At 45.3% G+C, this 24226-nt stretch overlaps 1 protein-coding gene across 1 annotated transcript in view; it reads left to right on the top strand.

Annotated features, from left to right (window-relative positions):
* The first annotated feature begins 4300 nt into the window (after positions 1-4300).
* Positions 4301-24226, top strand: part of RASGEF1C (RasGEF domain family member 1C) — a 74759-nt gene continuing 54833 nt past the window's right edge. Inside the window, exon 1 of the mRNA XM_040603866.1 lies at positions 4301-4460. The gene's annotated coding sequence lies outside the window, so the exon portion shown is untranslated. The remainder of the gene's footprint in view (positions 4461-24226) is intronic.

Genomic DNA, 24226 nt, shown 5'->3' with positions numbered 1-24226 from the left:
CTCCAGCCACTGCAGAGACCAGCAGGATCCTGTGTCAATGACTTCCTGAAGCCAGTGATCTGGACAGTTCTGTCTTACCAGAATTAGTGCCCCTGTTGAGCCAGTAAAAGATGTATGTTGAAGTTAGCACAGAGCATAACACTAAGCAATATGAGTGAGAATGAAGAGGGTGCGTATTAACGAGGGAAACCAAACTGGTGACTGTCAGAGAACACTTTTCACAAAAAAGTATGGCGTGAGTGAGCTGCTGCTGAAGAAAATATATCACTTTGCCACCTTTTTTTTCCTTTCCATCTGAAAATTACATCTGCATGTCAAATGATGATGAGCAACAACCTCACCTTTCCTTCTACAGGCTGCTGACAACATAGGAAATGTGGCTTGGTTGCCTAGAGAGACAGAAGTAATAAAGATGTGGAATGTCTGAGAACCAGAGGCCTCTTCTCGCTGGACAACTTCTATGGTGTTTTATATATTCTACCATTGCCTTCCCTTGCCCGTGGGAGACGGGTTACATCTCAGTGCCAGAGAATGACACTGTCACCAGCTGGGTGAAGCTAAGGGGCTTCACCTTTGTGTGCTAATATCAAAAGGTCCTTTTGTAGGAAGGCAGAAATAAGGAGAGAGAGGGAGACCAACTCAAAAATATTCTCGGGGTTTTGTGGTTTTGTGATGTTTCTTCATTCTCCCAGGTGTCTTGTTAAAAATGAATTAAAATGGCACAATTAGCTGCTACTGAGAATTCACAATGCCACTGCATCAAAGTACTTCGGAGTACTTACCAAATAACAGCTGAGTAATTGGTACCGATCTCTACTGTCTGTCACAGACAATGGACATGGAGAGGGTCCTAGAGAGGGATGGTCTTTCTTTATTGAAGAAAGGAAATGAATGTTTAAACAGGCTGATTATAAACAACATATATAAATTAATACGATTAGCTATAACTAAACTGACCTTTTTCTTTTTTCTTTCTTCTTTTTTTTTTCTCCGCCCCTGCATCCTTCCAAATAGTTTTCTTCTGGTTGGCTATAGAATGGGTTCCCTGGTGATAAAATATGAAAAGGCAGAAATAATATTCCTTTCACAAAACCACGGTCAAAAGGCCCTTGTTCTTCTTAAAAATGGAAAATGTGGACACGTCATCTGGAAACCACTGCCTGACAGCGGCTGCAGGACAGTTGCAGCTTCTTCCATACATCCCCTCTAACCTTACTTTTTCTCCTGTTACTTCTTGAGTAGAATTTAGGTCTTGACTACTGTAAGGACCAAAACTATGAAGTCCCGCATTTCCCATGTCAAACCTACCATGCATGTACCATCAGTCCTTGTGTGTGGCACACACTCATCCTCCTCTGGCACATGTGTGTTTGATCCCTGCAGGCAGAGCCACCAGCCCAGATTGCAGGGAACCTGCCAACCCTCTGCTTTGGGTGGTGTTTTACTGCTTTCCCACATCTGCAGCATGGTACAGCTGCATCTGCCGCCCCAACTCTCTGCTTCTGGGTGGCAGAATTTCACCCCAGGAAAAGAACAAAAGAAAAAGAAAAGCAGCAAGACAGGAGAGTGGCAGGAAAGAATTTCTGATTAACTCTTTTTCACAGACTACATTTTTATTTGAGACTATACCAATTCCAGTTTTCATAACAATGCATTTTTCCTTTGACAACTGCTTATTTCATTTCATATAATTGTCTAAATAGTTAGCACACTGCTAATGTTTCCAGCCAGAAATTACTCCCCAATGTGCCAGATCCAGACCTTCCAGTAATTTGTGTATGTAAATTCAGATTACTATTAGTTCACATGTAATACTACAGGTAACAAAATGAAAGAGCAGATACAAATTATCTGCATAAAAATCTGCATAAAATATTCACATATGGAAACCTAATTTTTCTTGTTTGTATAAATGTCTGAACATGTAAGATCTATCAATCAATCTCACTTGTATCCATATAGCTCAGAAGCATGTCATATTTATTATATGAGTCCTAACATCATCTTCCAGTAGTTCATAAAATATGATCACTGGCAGGAGCCGATCAGAATTCAGAACTGTATGATCATTTGGTTGCTACTGTGGGTCTAAAATGTCTTTTTTTTTTTTTTTTCTGCTATGAATTTTTCTCATTTAACAGTCAACTAAACTATAGTGATCTGGGAATTAGCAGCTGAGGACTGTTCAGCACTGCAGGATGCTTAATGCAATTAGCAAAGTTAATAAAATGTTGGACAGGTGCCTTGTACCAGGGGAAAAAAGGCATTGTTCTTATTTGCTCAGGATCAAACAGTTATATTACCTTGTTTCTTTTAAGAAAGAGTTTATGCTTAAAATTGAATGAAATAAAGAACAAAATCAATGATTGTCCTGCTATTGGTTGAATTCTGCAGTTAGCTTTTTTGTTTTCTACCTCTAGGAGAACAGCTTCAGGAAACAACACATATCTACTTGCAGAGGGGCACAGAAACAAAAGGTACACTGAAATGGGCAAAGCCTGAGAAGATTACCCTGGAATATCTAAGGAACAAGTTGAAGCCAGCTCTGAACCATCTACCTTTAACAACTGGTGGAGGATGGGAAACATAACAGAGGTCAGAGAGGACTAAGCATACTATTCCTCCTCTTTTGAGAAAGCTGATCCTTGAAAATCACAAACTTAATCAGCTTAACACCTGGAAAGATGGTAGAAAAACTGAGTCAAGGGGAGACAGCTGAAAACTATTGATCTCTACAACTGGGGGAAGAAGACTCCTGCTGAAAGGTCCATAAAGCATAAGAAAAACAAGGATGTTGCTAATAAGGTAAGTGTGTGAGTCTACTTGTATCTTTACTCGAGAGCTTGCAAGCTGGAGGACTTCATTTTGGGTGAATGTTTTCCTGCATCTGTCCTTGAGGGAAAACTAAACTAGGTAATTCTCTGAAGTTATTTCTATGTTGGTTTTAGAGCAAGACTGGGAAGTCTGAGTGAGAGCCTGTAATTATGATGGGACTTTAAAATAAAAAGGTTAACATTTAGGGAAAAGACCTTAAGATGGAAATTGTAGAGTCAGTCTATCAGGCTGCCTGTCCTCTGGTTCAAGCCATGTTTTTCTAGGTTATGTTGATTTTGTATTAACATGCAGGAATGCCCAACTCCTTGGACACCACCCAGGCTGATGTATGGAGAGAGGTACAGATGTGCAGGCTGTCTGCTGCTCCCCTCCACAACCCTGGACTAGGAGAATTCCCTAATCCTGCTTATCTGAAGTGTTTGCTCTCCTCATCATGTCCCAGTGTCGGCAAGTGTGGCATGGCTGCGTTTCAGCTTTGAGTCATAGGGTGAAAGAAGTCTGGTCTGGGGCCTGTAGCAACTAGAAATCATTACCCTGTGTTGGCTGCTTGTCCTCTGGAAGATGAATTTGTGGGCTTGATCCGTTTTCCCCACATACGTGCATAAAACACCCACGCATCTGGCTTGTATTGGCGTGTCTTCATTGGCAATTTCCCTACAGATGAACTGAGCCGGGGAGAACTGGAGCGTCTGAACCAGCTGCAGCTCACCTGGCCCCTCCAGAGCACAGGTACAGCAAGGGAGCAGCGGAGGGGGGATGCTGCTCCCGCTCAGCCAGCCAGAGCATCCTCTGTTGCCACCCTAAAGCAGTGCCACGCTCCTGCTCGGTAAGATGGCCCTTCCCCAACACCTGCAATAACCTCTCATTTGCGTAAGGAGGATATTTACTCCTCCCTTCCCAGGGAGCCCAAGTCGCTTTGCTTTCTAAGGACATGCACTTTAAGAAATAAGTAAATAAACGTTGCCCCTTATTTTCACCTGCTGCGAGCCAGACGCTTCCACTGAAACCTCAGGTCCGTGAGCACGGGGGGCGGCCGGGGCTGCGCGCTGCCGCGGAGCGAGCGGGGGGGGCGCACGGCAGCCGCGCCGGGGGATTTCGATCAGCACGGCTGCCAAAGCCAATTATCAGGAAGAAGACGATATAATTATATTAGGGAACATCTGTACTTCATTAAAAGCCCTCGCGGGGCGGACTCACGCCCGGCCACGTTATGCACAGGCGCTCCCAGCCGCTCCTCGCCCCCCGCCACCGTGCGCGGCCGCCGGCGCCACCGCCCCGGGCACAGCCGGCCCCGCTCCCGCAGCTGCACCGCCCCGGGGCCGCGCCCGGCTCCGCGCCGCCCCCCCGCGCCCCCGCCCCGGGCGGCTGCACCTGCCCCCGCGGCCGGGCCGCCCCTCCCGCCGCAGCCGGTCCCATCCCGGGCGCGGCGGGCAGGCGGCGCTCTGCGGCCGGGCTGCGCCGGGGCTCCGGGGCGGTGCGGCGCGCTCCGCTCTTCCTCCTCCTCCTCCACCGCGGCGGCGGCGGGCAGATGCGGCGGATCGTGGGGCGGCTCTCGCCCGCAGCGGGCTCCCGTCCCCCCGCCGCCCCCATGGACGGCAGCGGGGGCAGCAGGCGCGCGTAGCTCGGTGAGTCCCGCCGCGGCCGGTCCCGGTGCCGTCCCCTCCCCCAGCACCCTGCCCGCCGGCAGCCCGCACCGCCCCGCACCGCGCTGCCGCAGCCGGGAGGATGCTGCTTCCCTCTCCCGCGCTCCCCCCGCCGCAACCCCCGCGCCCCACGCGTGCTGGCGGCGGGGCCCGGCTGGCGGCGGCGGGGACCGGCCGGCGGGGCCACCTGCTCCCTGCGGCGCGGCCCCGGTTCCCCGCGGCGGCGGCGGGAGCGTCACCCCGGCGGGCCGGTCCCTCCTGCCGGGATGGGCTTGGGGAGAGCGCTCCCGGCTCCTGGCGGCGAGCGCCCTGCCCGCCGCTCCGGTGGCGTCCTGGGCGGGGGGGGCTTGCAGTGGGACTCCCGAACATTTGTTCCAGGGTAGGACTTTATATCATATCTCGGAGTTATTTTCTTTCAGCTAAATTTCATTTAAACTGGCTCGGCAGTTGTGAAAAGCTCAGGGGAAAACGTCAGTTTGAGGACTGTTTTCTTTACCTTGGGTTTAAAGACCTTTCTCTTTATATTAGGTCATGATTTATGTTTGTGAAATAATCTTGTTGTGATTTATTTACTCCTGGAATTCCAACAGTCCTCTAAAACAGGCTTGTTAGAGGCTGGAATAATCAGCTCCAAGGCACAGGCAGTGCCCTTGGTCGTAACAGGTGCAATGTGCATATTCTTATGAACAATGAAATGGTTTCAGCATTCAGGTTTATTTGTATGCTCTGCATTTCGGTGACTCTGAAGAAATTGTCATGCTATGTTATGTCAAAGATGCGCTTACAGCATGAGCGTGTCCATAGTACCTAATTAACAGGACACGGGAGCAGCTGCACAGACCCTGGCTGTCAGTGATGGCTTTAATACCCAGGGTATTCCTGGGTGACACTGTATAGCTTGGGGTATTTTCATGGCTTGTGCGGGGGCCCAGACTGGGCACTGGTCCCTCAGCGATGCTCTGGCACAGTATGAAACACTCGGAGATGAGGGGGAATAGAGAAGCACAGAGGAGGAACCACTGGTGCTCAGATTGTATTTTCTAGAGTTGATGGTCCTTTCATACAATTCCCTGCCCCTGTATTTTCTGAGTAGGGTGGTAGTGGTGGCACATCTTGTGTCATTACTGAAACCTAAAATGCTGACACTTATATTCCGCAGAAGAGATTTCCTGGGCAGGTATTTCGTAGATAAAAAGATAATCATTGTTTTAGTATCTTCGTGGGCTCTGTTTTTATGGCAAAAATCCAGAGTGACACCATATTGGTAATTGACTTAATGGAAGTCATTCAGGAGTTAGAGCTGTAGATCAGAAGGAAATTAAACTGGAATTTAATTATTGCTCTCAAGACAATATAGCACAAAAGGTGTGTTCCAGCAGCCCTCGCCTCGTGCTGTGGGATAGCTGTGCTTTGTGGTGCAGCCAATGGCACCTCCTGCCTGGAGGTGTCTCTGCCCTCCTTGGCACTGAAAGATGCACCTTGCTGGTGCTCTGCTTTCCAAGATTCTTTAAATCTCACTTTGTTAGGGACAGGAGGAGTGGACTGCCTGTGTAGGATGGGTAAGGATGGCTGGGTAACGGGCTGAGGATGGGGAGTGAATTCATTTATTACCCTTCAGCTTTTTATAGATTACGACAAAGAAGTGGTTACAAGCAAAGGAGGAATCAAGGCTTTAGCCAGGGGAAAGTGCCTGGCAATGAAGTCTGTTAGAGCTGTCCTCCTGGGTGATACTAGAGGAGGCACCAAACAAAGTGAAGGCACCAGAGATGTCTAAGAAGTCTTAGCTTATTGTCAGGGATGCTATGAGACTGCACAGGCTTTGATTTATGCCAGGTAGCTTACCCCGTCATGAGAGACTGTGCTTCTTCCTCCAGGAAAATGGTGAGAGAGGTGGGTGGTGTCTTCTGGGGTACTCTGTCTCCCCCAGTGGTGGGGTCTGCCAGCCCATGCTAATGAGCTGTAATACCAGGGAACTTTGTGGTGTTCTGTAGTACCTGCAAACCTTGGGTCAGCAAAGCGTCTTGCAAAGGAGGTGGAGAAACAGAACCAGCACTTCTACTGCTGCGTTAACTTCTCTTGGACTCCTTACAGCCTCCCCCGGCAGCATAATTCCATCCCTTGTAGTTCTTGGTTTATGGCAGGTGGAGTTAGGAATATACTTCTGCCTCCTCAGAGGCACAGCATGTTGTATAGCTCTAATTTAGCTAACCAAGGAACATAATTACCTTGTTAACCCTTCATAAGGTGTGACTGATCCAGCTCCCTCTGGTTTACTCATTTAAAAGTTGTGTGCACTGTTAAAATACAGCACACTTCTCAAAAAGTTGAGGAGAAAGTATTTCTATTATACTGTTAAGTCAACGTCACCTAATGATGTTCAGCTGAAAAGATCTAAAGCGTTATTTAATCAAATTTGGGGACAATAATCTTAAAAGGATTCCTTAAAAATCCATAGAAATAATTAGCAGCCTTATTTAGCATCTTGGGCGATTTGTGCTGGCGAGAGAGTGATTTGTCCTTTTCACATCACTGGCGAACTGTGATGTTGCTGTGCGGGTGCTGGATAATGTTTACAGATCTGCTAAAGGCATGAAGCTCTGGATACTGGTCCTCTAATTGCCTGAGGCTTGTCATGCTATACATGCTTGTTCAACAGAGTTTTGAAAATCATCTCTGGGAGTCAGTTATTTGTTGATTTGGTCAGGGATGTGTCCATGCTGCAGCCAAGGATGTAGCTTGAAGCCTCTGCTCTGTAGGAGTGTGTCTGTGACCACGTGGAGCTCGGTGCACCCTAAAGCTGCAGGTACCTGCTCTTGCTGTGCTGAGTGCACCATGCAGAGTGCTGTGTCCTCTCTCCACTCACTTGAGGCACCTGCACGAAATGAGTCCAGGTGGGGTAGATCCAAGAGCAGAGACTTCTAGATGCTTTGGTCAGCTACCTTAGAAACTTGTAGCCCCGAGCCATTAGTTAGGCCCAGGGGTTTAGCAGGGTGTAAATTGAGTTACATGTTTCAGATAGCAGAGATGAGAGAGAACAGGTGTAATTAAAATGAACAAGGGGGATCCAATACCTTTTGCTGGGTACTGTTGCTTTCTGTATATCAGTTAGGAGAAAATGTGTTCTGGGTGCTGCTGATGGCACATGGTGTTTGTGGGAACTGGGTGACAGTGCCTGTCCTCTGAGGAAGACCTGTTCTCTCACAGTAGACAGCTAATAAATGAAGTAATAGTAGTAGATTTAATCTGTTTAAATCTGTGTCGTGAGTTCCCTAGTAAACTTCATTTATTCTTTTTTTTCTTATTTCCTTGCTGAGAGACTGCTCTGCCTGTAGAATAGTAGTTCACATGCTCTGGAGTGCAGCTTTCTGGTAGCATCACATTGGTTAAGTTAGAAATGTTTTATCTAAGCAAACTCACTCGGTATGCTTTTTCCCACCTGCAGGTTTCTTCAGAGATACAGAAGCATAGCAGGTGTGCAGCAAAGGCCTTTCCTTTGCTGGTCAAATGTTTGCTCATGTCCTAAATATAATTTCTGGGAATTTGTGTTTGGTTTGGAGCTGGGGAGCACTTTTCTCTTTTACCCTCTTTATAGATTCAGAGGATTTAAGCATATGATTAACATTAAACATGTGAATATTCTCCCCAGACTAATTTTTTAGATCAAAGGCAGAATGCTCAGTATGTTGAGAGGATGGAGCCCACAACCACTAAACGCAAGGAGCTGATCTGCTGCTATGCTTGTCTAAAAAGAGTATGTGATATGAGTACTTTGTATTTATGTCTATCTGTGCCCCAAATCCCTCTGCTAACTGCTGTCTTGATGTTCCTTATCTACAAAGCGCTTACAAGCATTAACAAACCTTTGTGATGCTGCTGAGACTTGTTGTTATCCCCATTTTTCAGAAGATGCTGCGAGAGTTTGGTGATCTGCTGAGACCACTGCAGGTTATGGACAAAGCTGGGCGTTGAACTTTAGGCTTTTAATTCCCAGCGCTGTAAAGCAGGGGCAGCAGCACAGCTCTCTGGCAGTACTTGATTAAACATTGCCATCTTTCACAGATCAGAACGCTCCCCAGATTTCCATCCCAACACAAAGGCTTCTCATACAGTCTACTGGCTCAGACTCCAATCCAAAATACAGTCTGTCTGCAGAAATAAGCGGTAGCCTCTTAAGGGAAAGAATCTGAGAAAATTTTGTATCTGTCCTTACTCTCAGTCTTGCTGGAGAGCTGTTGTGTCAAGACTCCGGTAACCTGAATGGTTGGAGCTTAAGAGGAAGGGGGATTTTTCCATCTACTCCTCCTGTAAGTGCAGTGATTCTTGATTTCTTTTGCTGATTTAAAAATACTCGGAATGACTTTACAGAGCAGAGAGCCTGAATCCATGCATATAAATATGCATATACTAGGTGTGTATGCCTGTGAGCTGGCAGATGAATCTGTTTCCAAATCTGAGGTTTGTGTTGTGTCACTTTTGGCTCCAAGTTGGTTGTACTTCATTTTCGGTTTTGGTTGTTTTCTTTTTCTTCCTGGGTTTATTATGCTTCATTTCCTTAAATTAGAAGAATTTCTCAAAAGAGAACGGGCAAACTTCAAACATGAGGGAATGTGCTTTGCACTGCTCTTGCCCGGCTGCGCTCGGGCAGGGCAGCGTGGAGGTGAGAGGTGGGCATCTGCCATCCTCGCTGCTCAGCCCTTGGGTAGCAACATCCTCCCGGACCGCTGTGGGATGCTGGGGTCTTGAAGCAGTGGTGGCCAGGCAGGCTCTCACTAGATCCAGTAACAGTGGCAAACGCAAGCTTCCACATGTTTTGAAGTTTTCCTTTAAGAAATGTGATTCGTCAAAATCCAATGTCTTGTAATATAGGACAAGTGACAAATTTGCAACAATCCTTGAGCTTCCAGCAGGATAGCTATCTGCTGTACCCGCACGTATAAACGTGCGTGCGGGACATACAAGCCCTAATTGAGGATTTACTACCTTTACGTGCTTTGTGAATGAGCCACAGCCATCCTTAGCTTTTCCGTGTGTGTAATGGCATCTTTCCCTCTTTCTTTTTATCCTCTGTAGGGAACCTGTGTTCTCTGAACTAACATTCCCGTCCACATGTGACCCAATCAGCCTTCATCACTGCTCGCTAGATCAGAAACTTCATTAGTTAATAGCAGTGCTGTTCTTCCTTTTTGTCCCTACTACAGCTAAGCTCGTGGCATTTACAGAGTTGTTAGTCATTAATATTCTTTGTATTCTTCATCTTTGGCTTCAGAAAAGAAGGCCTTTCATCTTCTGCTTTGCTTTGTTTTTTAGAAGAAGCCAAGTTTGACTGGAGGAAAAAAGAAACCAAAAAAACATTTCTCTCCTGCTTTCTTATAAGCTTCCAAGCAGTCTCCCCTGCTGACTTTGTACTTTCACAGTAGACAAACATTGACTTTGTTTTCACAGAATATAGCTAGTTCATTTTTTTCTTGGTTTACCTTTTTGGTTATGCCTCTGCAGCTTGACAGGACAGGATTAATTAGCAGCGACTGTCTTACTTTGCTGAAATTCTCATTCTTTCCTCAATTCTTCCATCAGATTTATTGTACCTAAAGTCAAGTAAAGAGAACATAAGCATGTGTCTAACTTAGAAAAATTGTCAAGGGTTTCCCAGGTTTGGAGCCTAGAAAGTTACTGTGATTGGTCTGTTGATTCTTGATCTTTTCTTTTTTAAAGAAATCAAAATGCTGATACCCAGGAGTGTGTTTTAACTGTGCCTACTTGGGCTGAAGTGTGCATGGGCAAGTGCAATAATAAGCCACGTTCCTCAGTTGGGGAAGGCTTACTCTTCACTACTAAATGCTCACTACTTGTAAGTAGTCGTATCCTTTCCTGATCTGTAGTGCTAACTAAACAGAAGATATGGAGGCGCAGCACTTGATCTCTGTGATCATATGGAATCTCGCAGCTCGTTTCTGAAGAGCAGGACCAAAAGCAAAAAAGACCTTCTGACCTGGGCTATGTGTTTGTTCTTGAGGTTCATTAAATGCTTTTTTTGAATATGCCAGTAGCTCATATGCATTCTGCTCAGGTTTCCTCGCTCCTAACTCTGATGCAGTGCATATCACAGTGTGATCATTAAGTGTGATTACCACATTTTTGACCTATTTAAAAATCTCCGGCTGTGAAATTCCAAAGATTCTAATTTAAGCTATAAAACAGATTATTAATGTGCCGTCGCTTACACATTTCATGGCTCATTTCCTGATTACAGTAATTTTGAATGTGTATGTATAGTCTGTTCCAATGCACGTGTATAAACATCATACACCATGTACAGCCTGGTCATCTGGGATTGGAGCTCATGTTCCATGTTTCTTCCACAAATTAAAGCAGATAGAAAGCTGCAGTGTTCCACATAGCTTCAGGCCTCTTGCCAGCACCATTCTGCAGGGCTGGACCTCAGAAGGGGGTATGGGAATGAGGATCATGCGGGGATGCAGAAGTTGGGCAAGAACAGACTTTAGGAACATCTTCACGTGGTCCCTTGCTCTGCCCTGCAGACTGGAGAAGAAGCACCACTGCTCAGTGGCCATCCCTGGATAGCTGCCAGGGGACTTTAGCTGTACACAGGCAAGATGCTATGTGTACTCAGTGGGTCTGCAGAGAACATAGATGGCTGTTGAGATTTTCAAGTTTTTTCCATCACTTCGTTCAAATCTGTCATCTTGTTCATGGAACTTAAATTCAGCAGAGCTTCCTTACCCACGTGCACAGGAAGGGGTTTGGGGTTACAGTTCCGTGGGTCACTAATGCTTTGGCCATTAGGATGATACAGTATGAAACAATTCACCGGGGTTACAGGTGCAACCGCAAACAGTGGATCCAACTGAGAAATTCAGTCTGAAAGATCAAGAGCATGTGAAAATGTTGTATAAATTATCCTGTGGCCCAGTCACTGCATGAGACCTGAATCGGTGAGGCAGTTCTGTGCACGCTTATATTATTGAGTCTACTCCTGGTGAGGATGTAAAGAAAAGCCTATGTCTCACCAAGTTCCATAGGATTAGTTATATGCTTAAAACAGCATCTAGAGATCTCTTCCTGAGCTAGGAGCATGCTTAAAACTAAGCATGTGCCTGGCTGAGTTTGGTGCCGTGGTCCACAAGGGACTCACCCTGCAGTCCTAGTGTCCATGGTTCTGGCTTCCACATCTTTCAGAAAGCAGCATCCCTTGGGTTTGGGAATGAAATCTTAAAATCTGTGTTGACTTCCCACTTAGAGACTGGGTGTGCATTTTACTTCAGTAACAGCTTGTTCTGGTTCCCTTCCTGTAATCTGACAGCTGGAGCTGCTGCAAATCCAGTGGTTTTAATAGTTGGAGGTGTTTGTGAGTCTCTAACATCACCCGCACTGTCACCTGGTCACAGATACAGTAGGGTCCTCTGTGCTTTTCTCAGAGGTGCAGGTACAATACCTATTGGCAGAAGAAGGAGGGGAGAGGGGAAAAAAAAGTGAATGACAAGTGAAGGAGTTAATTTGGCTTATTGATTTATCATTTTGGGTCATGGCACATGATCAGAGTCCTGACCTGACAGAATCAAGTAGCTCTGTTGCTGAAGTTGTTTTGTTTTTGTTTGGGGTGGTTGTTTCGTGGTTTGTGTTTTTGTTTATTCATATATTGTGTTTATTTATTTGTATATTGTGTTTATTGTTTATTATATTGGTTTAAGTGTTTGTCATTTTAGTAATGGTTACTGCATCAATCACATCCAACACAAGTCAGGAAGCCAGCAAGGTTTGGAAGATCAGGGCTAGAAGTCTCTTTACTTTTCTCTCTTTAAAATCCATTGTTACGACAAATTGACGTGTATATTAAACCTGTAATCTTGCAGATATTTTAAATAGTTGAATAATTTGGGGCATGTGAGCAGTTCTTCAGAAGTCAGTGGAGGACAGTATGTGAGCCTGGGCATAGGCTACAGGCTCTTAGCTATTTAGTTCTTTTCTTGCTGCCATGTCAATTTCTTGGCTCTTTGGTCCTGCGTGAGCTGTCAGATATGGATGCTTGCCTCTATGTGAGATTAGCAGTGATTTTATACAAGTTTGAGATGCAGGATGAAAGCAAGGTGAGATGTGACCCTTCTCTTTCAGGACCTGGAGGTGAACCACTTGTGCCTTGTGCACACAACATGAGAGGTGAGAACCAGGCAATGAGCCATGGTACTTGTCCCTGCTAAGGAGCGGTGTCCCTTGGCATTTTCTGTCCTACTCAATGGAGAGGTGCAATTAGTGCTCCTCATCTCCGAGCACTGCTGGAGGACAAAGTTAGCAGCCTCTCTCACGGCTGCTGCTGTCCCTAGACCTGGAGGAGAGATTTCTGTTCCTCTCGGCCTGTGGAGGCTGCCAGTACAAGCCTTGCGTGCTGATTCTGTGCGTCAGGGACAGGATTTGTGCTTTTGTTCCTGGACTGTGCATATGTTAAACAGCATTTCAGCTGTTCAGTGTGTATTGCTTTAAAACACCAGCAATACAAACTCTGTAAAGGCAAAGTCGCTGCCGTTTGTTACTTGGTTGATGGAGAAGACTTGAATCCTTCTGTCTGTCTCCCAAGTGAGAAGTTGGTTGTGAGGCTGGCTAAGCCTTGGTAGGAGATATTGCATAGTGTACACAGCTGGGAGAGCATCAGCTTGTTGTTTGCAGTTGTCTTATTTCTTAATGTGGTGTAGTAAATTATAAATGTACATAAACACCTACGGAGCATTTCATTCATAAGCTGCCAGACTGCAGTGTGCATTTTGAAATTGCTGGTTTGGGGTTTGTTTTTGTTTTCTAGGAAACTTCATTATCTGATACTAGGCATTTCTTAAAAATAAATATAAATCACAGGAGAACCATGTGTCCATTAGTGATTCTGCCAATAAAAATGTCATCTTTTATTCATTCCATGAAAGATGTGCAACATCTTTTTGTTCTTTATAGCATGGTTGTTAGCTGTTATTATGTCATTTCAGGAATGTCATTATTTGCAGACTGGTGGATTGTGGGGCTGGGAAGCATGTGCCACAGCGTCATGTAGGCCAACAGAAGTATTTGAGGGTATAGATAAGATTAAGGAAATGTGCAAGAGGTTTGTATAAATAGGGATGGTTACGATTAAGTCCCTCTTGTGGCATTACCCATATGCCTCTTTCTTCTGGGGCATAGCAGTGCTAAAAGCTACCCAGTTTGTGTATTAAAGCAAGCATCTTCCCAAGTGGAACCACAAATGACAGCAGAATTATGATTAAAGGGCAGTCAGTACTGATGGCAAGCCCAACATAAAATACAAGTCTGGCTGCAGTTCGGAGAATGTGCCCATCTAATAAGCAGCTTAACTTGGTGTATTACTGTGAAATAGAAAGAACCATGAAATATGTGATGTGAATAGTAGGCTGGATTTCCCTGTCACTTCGTATTTATGTTCCTGGAGCTGCCCTGGCTTCGCCAGGGTTACTTCTGAATTACGCCCAAGTGCATTAGAGGTAGATTTCCACTTCTCAACACCATTTGTTTGGTTTTTTTGATGTGGAAACAGCAGTGTAATTTCTCTGTTGTGTCTCTAGATTTGAAGTTTACATATCGAAGAAAATGCAGCCAGTAAGACTAATTGATCCAACTGTTTTATTTTTACTGATCAGATGCTAACTGCTACAACTTCATTCAACTCCACTAAAGAAGACAGGTGGTTTTCCTTTCTCATTAATGGGAGTTGGATTGGACCATTAAAGGCCAATTTCAGCAGAGATATTAGCAAATACTAAGGCTTGATCCACAGCGTTTTGCGGTCAATAAATCAGCAATTGCTATCTACCCGATAGTAGGTCTAGTAGACATTTGAGTGTCTTTGAGAGGGCTTGTCTCTAGTATCACTTCTTTAAGTTTTCTGAAATCTGTTAAATTGAGATAAATCCAGTGACTTGTGCATGTCTATTGGAATTGTTCAAAATTTATGTTCTTTACTGAGAATAGACTGTGGCCTGCTGTGCTTGGGTAGGGGAAATAGGAGCTTTTCCCCTTGGCCTATAAATAGCCTGCCAAATGTTTGTGTTCTAAAGGAGGTGTTCAACCAACCGCTGAAACAGTATTTCGAAACTCCTTTAAATCACTTCCTAATCGTTTCTGTTACGGATAGCCAGGTTTTGCTTTTTGTAGGCTTTTACATGCATGAAGTTCCCTTTTAAGATTGTTGTCTGTCTCTCTCTCTCTTGCCTCCCCTCCTAGCATGATTCTTCTCCTTTACAAGCCATGTCCAAATATCTCAGTGGTATGTTTGTGGAAAGAAAAGCCTATTGTATAAGGCTGTGTGTATGAGTGTTTCAGCATGTAGCACGAGAAATCTGAGGTTCTGTCTTGCACATCTTCTATCTTGATGTTTTGACAAGTCCCATTTAAAAACTCTTATGGCAAGTGATTTTTATGAGCACATGTGGAGAGGAATGTGTAAAGTGCTTGGGATGGTAGGGACTAGGAAGACGCATGACAACTGCTTTGTGTAAGATGATCTGTGTTCTGAGGAACAAATGGTGCATTGAGATGACAAATGGAGCAGCGGAGGTGCAGCTGGGCTGCAAAGGCTGTTCGATAGCGGAGGTACCGCCGAGCGGCTCGATGAAAGGATTTTGTATGCTGGTCAGTATAAACAATTTCCTGTTAGGTTTGAGCTTTCTTATAAATTAATGATATAATTCTCATTGATTTAATTGAATGGGGTTCCAGAGTCTTGGTTTGTAGAGTTTCCTGGTAGTGGTTTTATAACTGGAAGAGTTTTAGGCAAATAAATGGCCTTTATTTTCTTGCTTGCTTGGGTGGGGTGTCTGGTGATAATTAGTGCATTTGTCAAGGCGTCCTTCCGTGTTAAGAGACAGGCTGTTACCCACTTTTGATAGACGGAAACAGAGGGACAGTGAGATTATGGGACTTGTTCAGAGGCTGCTGTGTGATGTAGCAGAGCACAAGAGTTAAGTGCTGGCACCTTAAAAGCCAGACTGGTCCCTTGAGTCGTGTATTGCTCTTCCTTTGGGCTATGCTGTGCCTTTGCCCTTCCTCGGGAGGGCAAACAAATACCACACAAATCTGGCACTGTTCCTTGCACCGGCCTCCCGAAGGCAGACAGGGAAGAGAGGGTGCTGACCTGTCCCATCAGTGCGCTGGGGTGCTTGGTGAAGTGGGGAGCAGATGCCTTTCAGCTGCAAAGGGAAAGAGATCTGCTCCTCGTTTTTCGTCATGGTAACTGCAGAAACTCTCCCTCGGTGCAGACCTTCCTCTGGAGCTTGAAGACTAATCTTAGCCCTCTGTTGCAAAGGTTTGGGAAAGCCAATGAGCATCAGTGCGCAAATGGCCTTCCAGCATCTGAATAAAGAGCACAGTAAGGAACCCAGTTTCATTCCCATCGAGGTGTGATTCACAAGCTGCCTGAGGACCTGGGGACCTTGTACTGATCTGATTTGGAAAAGTGCATCGGGACTGAAGGCAGAAGCCAGCCAGTAGTGTCCCAGAAGGATGGAGAGGGGAACCAAAGCAAAAATTGTAGGGAAAGTAGTAAAAACTGACACTTTCAACTTAGCAGGTCTTACTTTTAAACGTCCTCCCAGGGGAAAGGTGTTTGGGAGAGCATCGCTTCAGTCTTTCACGTGGCTCTGGCTGAAGTCTCCATAGTAATTTGGAGCTCAGAAGGGGGATGGGTTTGCCCAATTTCTTTCCCAGTGAATCTAGACAGTTCCTGGTTTCCATGGTGCCAGAGCCATGAATGTGGACACAGCACCTGCCTGGTTGATTCCATGGGAAAATACCCCCTGCCCAAACTCAGGGCCAAAGTCCTGGTCAGTAGAGCTGGGTTGGGATGGAGCAGTGGTCCTGCACATGATGGCCTCTTCCCTTTTCACACCTGCAAAGCATCTAAGGCACAGCTCAGCCAGCAGTTTCCTTCATTGGTTTGTGACAGGAGGGAGTGAGGCCAAGGTCCTCCTTTATCAATAGGCCAGCTTTAAAAAATAATAATAATAATAAAAAAAAAAAACCAAACCCCAAACCTCTTCAGCTTTGACCTTGGCTTATTTCCATGCTGTGAACAAGCACTGTTTGATTCACAAGAGGCTGTGCGTATGTTCTGCATTCTGACAGTACTGAGAAATATTGAAAATCTTGTTCCTAGTAGAATAGAAGAGGGCTGGGTTCATTCCTAGCAGTGGAAGAGATCTTTTTGCATAGATATGAGCTAATATGGAATATCATAAGAAATGCAAGCAGTCTTTAGTCTGGTATATTATAAAGCAAAGGCAGAATACCAGAAAACATAAGGGGGGGGGGAAAAAGTAATTAAGAGTCACCTTGGCATGACCTTCAAAGGGTGTTCCTGCTGTCGGCAAGCAAAGCACAAGTGCGAAGACTTGAGGTTTTGGTGCCTCACCAGCTTGGGCTGGGAGCGCTGAAGTGGTCCCCGCTGTTGGCACTGTGGGGAGCCAGTGCTGGTTTTGTGGCTTTCTATTTCGTGAGACTTCATGTGCTAATATCGCATCGCTCCTGCTAGTTCTGGTTTCTCTCTCTTGAGTTTGAACGTGTGTTGGTTTCTTCAGGAGATCAAGAAGGAATTAATGCCTCATTCTATTTAATTGCTTTTGTCAACAGCTAAAATTGTGACCAGACTGCTCCACCCCAATTAGTAAAACAACAAGTAAAAGGATTTAATTAGACATCTGAAATCTTACTGCTTCCATGGCTTGAGAATGCTGTGGCAGACCAGTGCATGCAGCTAGCTAATACAGTGTTAGTTCTCCACTGATGAGCAGAATCACTAGTTTCCTCATTTATAAGTACTTGACCTTAAGATATGAAAGTATATCAATGAGGTGACTTTTAAATCATGGAAATTTGTGTCTCAAGACTCAATATCTGGATTGTATTTATATGTATCTTACTATTTCTACTAATTACTGTGTCAAGTAACTAGTTTAGCAAGACCAACTTATAGGATGAACGACAGTAAAACCTTAGGAAGTGAAGATTTTTTTTTCCTAAAAAAGGAGCAAAGGGATTTTTACCCTGAAGTTAGATTTGCAAAGCCTCTGACCCTCCCCCTGTTGGTGTTTTTTTTTCTGAAAACAAAGATACTGTCAGCACAAGTCACCATTTCCTCAAAAGGGTCATTTACCTTTCATAAAAAACAATAAAGACCTATATAAATATTCTCCATATGCTGCTACTGGATTGTATTACTGAAATATGTCAGTATTTGTGGCATGTGCAGCCCTGTGTTTTACAATGCCACTTGAAAAATGCAAGACGTTCATGTGAGTTATTTGGAAGATGGTGACAAGACTATTTGACATAGCTGTGTCTTAAAGAGCATTTTCAAGCATACAGTGGAGAGAGAGAAACGTGCGTGACCAAGCGTCACCAGCGCTGGGGTAGCAGACTTCAGCCCATGTGCTAATAGAAAGATGGTTATGGGGCTTCCCAGTTTGCTGGATTACTTTTTTCCCGGTGTGACCTGTGGGACTGAGTGCTTACAGGAACTAAGCAGATGACTATGAAGATCTTTTCTGCATGGCTTCCAGAGACTTGAAAGCAGTTTTTTTGACAGCTTATGTAGATTGGATCTCTACCGTACCTAGGCATTTCCTATCCATGGCTTTACTGAGCTTTTCGGATAATCTGCATGTCACCGAGACTTATTGCAGAGCTCAGCAGTAGAAATGCAGACACAGAAGAATCTGAGAAAGGTCATTTTTGACCTCTTAAGCAACTTAGACTTTCACTTGACAGTGTTGGCTAGAGCAGATTAAACCCTTGTACATCTGGTGCCTTACACCCCTGAATGCAGCCATTTGTGCTGGGTTTTTCTTAGCCAGAAGAGCAAGGATGATCGGAGGAAGCTGGGTTTGGATTTGAGTCATCAGAGTATGCCATGGGTGGCAGAGGAGAAGGTTACCCCAGCCGCCTTTCCCTCTGAAGAAGTTGTGCTATGCCTTCTGCATCCCATACAACAATAGGGATGATTGATAGTAAAGAGCAAGGAAGAAGCAACTTCTGCCTGCATCTCTTTATGATTATATCTACTCCCTGAGCCTTACTGTATTACCTCCTTAAATCTGTGTGCCTGACAATTCTGCTTTGGCACAGTTGAATGTATTGCTGTCCTGGGTTGCAGAAGAAAAGCATGCACTTGCAAGCCTGCTGTAGACTCCCTGGGAGGATTTGGAGTAAAAACTCCCAACGTGCAACAGCCCGCTTCAATTCTCCATTTTTATGTAGCAAGTTTTCGAAGGGTGAACTATTGTGAGGATAAGTTGCTGTATGCAAATTTGAGGTTAAACCTTCTGTCTTCTAGTGCTTTCTGTTTGAATTGCTGAAAAAGTGGTTGCAGTTTCCCAGCTTTGGACTCAGGCTATGAGAACACCCCAGCGGAGGTCTGGAAGTGTTGATGAATTGCACGGTGTCTTTAGGCGCAGTGTTCGTGAAACAGCAGGTGATGGGATTGACAAAAACCTTTGGGCAGATGATTTGTACTGCAAGCAGCAGCACAAAGTGGGGGCTCGTTTGGCTAGTGAATATTGAACTACTTATGTCTAACAGCCAGTTGTATCCTGCTCTGCAAAGGTAGAGGCTGAGCTGCAGATAAGGGGACTGCACGTGAATTCATTAATATGTCTGGGTGACGACTGTGCTCCAAACAGGGCTCTGCTGATCACCCAACAGTTGATGTCATGCCATATGATTTTTATTTTCTTTTTTTTAGTGTTCAGTTCTAAATATTTTCCTCCTGAAAGCTTAGAGTCTTTACTCAGTACTGGATGCTTTTCTCTAGCTGCCCACGTTGCGTTTTGTACGTGACAATATCCTCCTTTGGAAAGAATTCATATAATAAATTTTTGCACTCAGCAGTCCCTAAATTCAGCTCTGTTTGTGGCAGAAGTTCCAAAGGGCACATAAGTCTCAAACATTGTGACTGTTGCATGAAACGGTAATTTTAATGCATGGAAGATCAGCTTATGATTTACTTTTATTAGTGCAGATGAAAATTACTATGATGTTTCAAGTAGGGTGTAAAATAATATCTTTAATCTCATTCCATGAGGAATATTAACTTCAAATTTTGTATTTCTTTCTCAAACCACTGTAAAACGCTTAGTATGCGACTTCAGTGTCTGTTCTATCATGTTTATGTAGGAAGGTTTTGCTTTTTCTTTTTTCATGCTCATAATAGGAAAAGTGTAATTTTATTTCTGTAGTGGTTTATGCACCACAGAAGTTCCAGTTCCTTTGATCAGGGAAAAGACAGAATTTTTAACCAGAGCACAGAAATGTGCATTTATCCCAGTGCACAAAAAAGCATTAGAAAATGCTTTCCCAAACAGGACACTGCAGGTGACTTCAACTTAAAAAACACCCAGACTATGAGAAGTCAAACACTTGCTACCAGCAAGAAAACCCAGCAGCCAGGACTTGTGGAAGGGACTGTTTCTGCTCTTGTTTTCCTTGTATCATCTACGGTGAGAACCAATGTGGTCCTGAAGACTCCATAGATACACAGATAGCTGCTTGTTCTGGGGAAGCATAGAATCATTTTAGGCTGGAGAAGACCTTTGAGATCATCAAGTCCAACTGTTAACCCAACACTGCCAAGCCCACCACTAAATCATGTTCCTAAGCGCCACATCTACATGGTATTTTTAAATACCTCCAGGGCTGGTGACTCCACCACCTCCCTGGGCAGCCTGTTCCAACACTTGACCACCCTTTCTGTGAAGAAATTTTTCCTAATCTCCAACCTAAACCTCCCCGGCACAACTTGAGGCAGTTTCCTCTTGTCCTGTCACTTGTCACCTGGGAGAAGGGACCGACCCCCCCCTGCCTACACTCCCCTGTCAGGCAGCTGTGGGGAGCGAGAAGGTCCCCCCTGAGCCTCCTTTTCTGCAGGCTGAGCACCCCCAGCTCCCCCCGCCGCCCCCCATCAGGCTGGTGCCCCAGCCCCTTCCCCAGCCCCTGCCCGTCCCTGGACACGCTCCAGCCCCTCAGCGTCCCTCTGGGAGTGAGGGCCCCGACACTGACCCCAGGGGTCACGGTGTGACCCCACCAGTGCCCAGCACAGGGGGACAGGCACTGCCCTGGGCCTGCTGGCCACACCATGTCTGGTACCAGCCGGGATGCCGTTGGCCTTGCTGGCCACCTGGGCACACTGGGGGCTCACGTTCAGCTGCTGCCCACTGGCCCCCAGGCCCTTTCCCACTGGGCAGCCCCCCAGCCACCCTCCCCTGGCCCAAGGGACTGGTGTGCCCATGGACAGGGCCGGGCACTGAGCCTGCTGGAGACTCCATGCTGTTTCCCCAGCTGTTTTGGCACAAGCTGTGGGGAGGGTTAAGCCCTTCGTAGACTTCAGCCCTATCCTGTCTGTGACAGGTTACCCTGCGGCCCACGTCCTCACCTCGGGGTGGCTGGCAGCGTGAGATGGGGCCTGGAAATGGAAGGCAGTGCTCCTCCCTGCTGGCGTGTTGTAGGAGGTCAGGAGCACGATGTGTCCTAGCTGCTATGGCTGCCTGTCTGCTGTCCTGCTGCTGTACAGTCCTAGTCATTCTCTTAGCGTGCAAAATCTGCGTTAACTAATAGCACTGGCCGTGCCAAAAGGATCACTGAAGAAAAAGTGATGGTTCGTGTAGCGTGGCGCAGCACTCCTGCCCTGAACTACCAACGCAGATGTCGGTCAGTGGAGTTGTGAATAAGCAATACTGAGTGTTTTCCTCCCTAGGTAAGTTAGAAAAAAACATGGTTATAGGCAAGCCAGGACTTTGTACCTGCATATGAGAAGGTGACTGCGTGGTCCTGGCTCTGCCCGCTGTTTTAAGATCATTAGCTAACAGTGATGTTTCAGTGGGGTTAATTGGTAGCCTAAATAGTGTTGTGAGGAAAATCATAAAAGGCTTTGAAGAGGTTGTTAAAGTATTCAAGTATCGCTTAAAGTATTAACAGAAGATGCACATGTAGGTATGTGCGTGCATGTGTGTAATTGGCAATGCAAAGCCCTTGAATTGGAAATCATTGGTACAGAAATACAGTTAAGGTTTAGAATGGATTTAGTTCAAACAGCCATAGGGAAAAGTCAGGGTATTAAAGTGGCAAAGAGATGTACTGTAAGGCATTGGCTTTTGTATCGATATATTGATATGTACTGAAGGTGGTGTGTGTGTCATTGGGCCTTCTGGTAGGAAAGGGAAATTTGTTTGGGGGAATGGGAAAAATCACGGAACATGCTGTAAGAAATTAATACTAATGCTTCTTTCTGAAGGTCTAGAGAGGGTTTTGTGAGTCTTGTTTTGTGTTCCAGTAAGTTGAGAACTGTCCTCTGTGTGGGAACAGCTATGCATAGTCTAAAGATGAAGAAACCAGTGTGGTCTAAGACTCCACAGGTATAAGAGAAGGAAAGTCATGATATGAAAATATTTATAATGGCAAGGAATTTTACAGTCCTAAAGTGACACTTCTGCTGTGAATAATTTGCCATAATGAAAGTCAAGAGTTTGGCATCCTGGTGAGTTGACTTTGGCTGTTCGCAGGGAGAGAGCTCAGAGATGTTCCTGAGGAGGTAAGGTTGATGCTTATTATTCCAGAGAATAACTTGAATAGTCTTTCTGTGTCAGTAGCACGTAGTCTGCTAAGGATTATTTTCTGCTGGCCTAGAGAATGGACACCCGGAGAGTGTGATCAAGATGGTGTCTGTCCCAAATGACTTATCTACTTAGAAGTCCACCATCCTTTCATCTGGGCTGAGCACGCTGCTGGCATAAAGCTTTTTGTAGGCAAGGTTTGGGGAGTAATTTGGAAGTGGAGGCTTTGGAGTGTTACAGGTTGAGCTGGGAAGAGTCCTTAGAAATCACACTGGTCTTGTGTCTGGTCCTTCTGTCAACTTTTAGTGATGCTCTTGCTATGTCTTACCAAGTTTAGGGTGTCTGGGTGTTGAGGGTGTCTTCCAGAATGAAGTGGGAGCACGTATCCCATTTGTGGTCTCCACCACTATCTTGTGCTCAAGACCCACTTGATGATAATGCCCAAGTCCACCGTGGACTTATGCATAATGCTAAGGATGCTCACCCGGTCCTGTCCGTACCCCACAATATGGCATGGTGCCCAAATGGTCAGCTAACTCCAGACAAACTAGCTCACTCTGTAATTGACTGTTTAAATAAAAGTATATTATGCTCCCTGGGTACTGAGAGACGTGATGTCTGCGTGGTATAGCGCAGGGTACAGAGCCAGCTCATGGCTTTATGCTGCAGAGTGTACACCTGCCCCGAGGGTCTTATATTCACAAGAGGCAGCTCATCCCTCTGACTCCTGAGCTTTTGTATAAACCAGTAGGCCCAGCTGCCGTGTTTTCTTTAGCTACTAAGTGCTAAATCTTTGATTGCACTAATTCCTTTACGAGATAATAGTATATTTAAGGGTTGCTTGGTCTCCACTTGCAAATACACTGCTTGTGTTCCTGGATGAAGATATTCTTGGAATGCTTATTTTAGTGTGAACCCTCCAGTGGGCAATCTTTTATTCCAGAATAATGGGCCTTTGTCCAATTTAACATAATGTACTTTGGAAGTGGAAGTCTGTAGTTTGTTGCGCAGGAAATGCACTCATTTACCAAATCTCATTAATTAACTGGCACCTATTTAAGGGAAGTTTCTTCTCTCTTGCGGTGTTTAAAACATCATCTGTCATGAAAGTAGCTCATTTAGGTTTTTAATATTGATCTTTGATTTTACAAGTGATTCCTTCTGCATATTAAAATTAATGTTTCTGCTGTTGCTGCTTATGAGAAAGGGACCTCAGCTTTGAGAATTACAGTTTAAGCTGCTCAGAATTGCATGGCAGCTCAGTGCTTGCTGCCAGGAAGCTGTTACTGTGCTCAGGACAGTGCGTCTCTGCCATTTGACATAATATTCTACGTGACAAAAAACTAAAGTAGGTTTTTTTTATTCCATGTGTAGCCCCCACCACTTCTGGGCAGCACAAGATTAATCTTCTGGCTGCCAATCTAAAGAGCTTTTGCCCAAACCAGAGACACCTAGCAATGCCTGCACTGCACTAACTGTATCAAACAAAACTCATCACCTTTCCACAGCAGGCTTTATCAATATAAGCATGCAAACGTTTCTCCTTGGCCACTTCATCTTTGTTCCTTTGCCTTGCTTCACTTTATCATTTCCAGGTCACTTCCCTTGCCTTTGTCAGCATGTTTAGCATCACTTCATGTAGGCGCTGCCCTCAGGAACACCGTCATGCATACTAAATTCACGTCTGGGACCACAGCACGAAGTGGCCCATCCACTTGGGAGCAAGATACAGCCATAGGGAAGAACAGACGAGCTGCAGACCCTCTGGACGTCAGTTCTGTGCAGCTGCACGAGCACCTTCTGCTGTTCTCCTGGTGTGGGGGTGCTCGGGTGGCCCTCGTACAGGTGTGTGCACTGCTTCTGCCATCCCTCACTGCTCTGACTTGTTTTCAGTGGTGCCCGAGCCAGTCTATTTTAGTAATGCAATTATTCAGATTGCGTGTAATCAATGAACCACAGAGCAATCTACTGGTGGTTCCAATCAGTGGAATTACTCAGAAGGATCAAAATGAGCTGCTTTTTCTGAAAATGATGCTGTCATTCACACATAAATGAGTTCAAGGAAATCCCATTCTTTATGCAGGGCATGCTGTGACTCCAAGTACCTTTTCGCATAAGTCCTTGTCTTGCCAT

The sequence above is a fragment of the Falco naumanni genome, chromosome 8 (genome assembly GCF_017639655.2).
Source record: "Falco naumanni isolate bFalNau1 chromosome 8, bFalNau1.pat, whole genome shotgun sequence".
NCBI classification, from domain to species: domain Eukaryota; kingdom Metazoa; phylum Chordata; class Aves; order Falconiformes; family Falconidae; genus Falco; species Falco naumanni.
The sequence above is the reverse complement of the archived record's forward strand: the minus strand, read 5'-3'. Positions and strand labels throughout refer to the sequence as shown.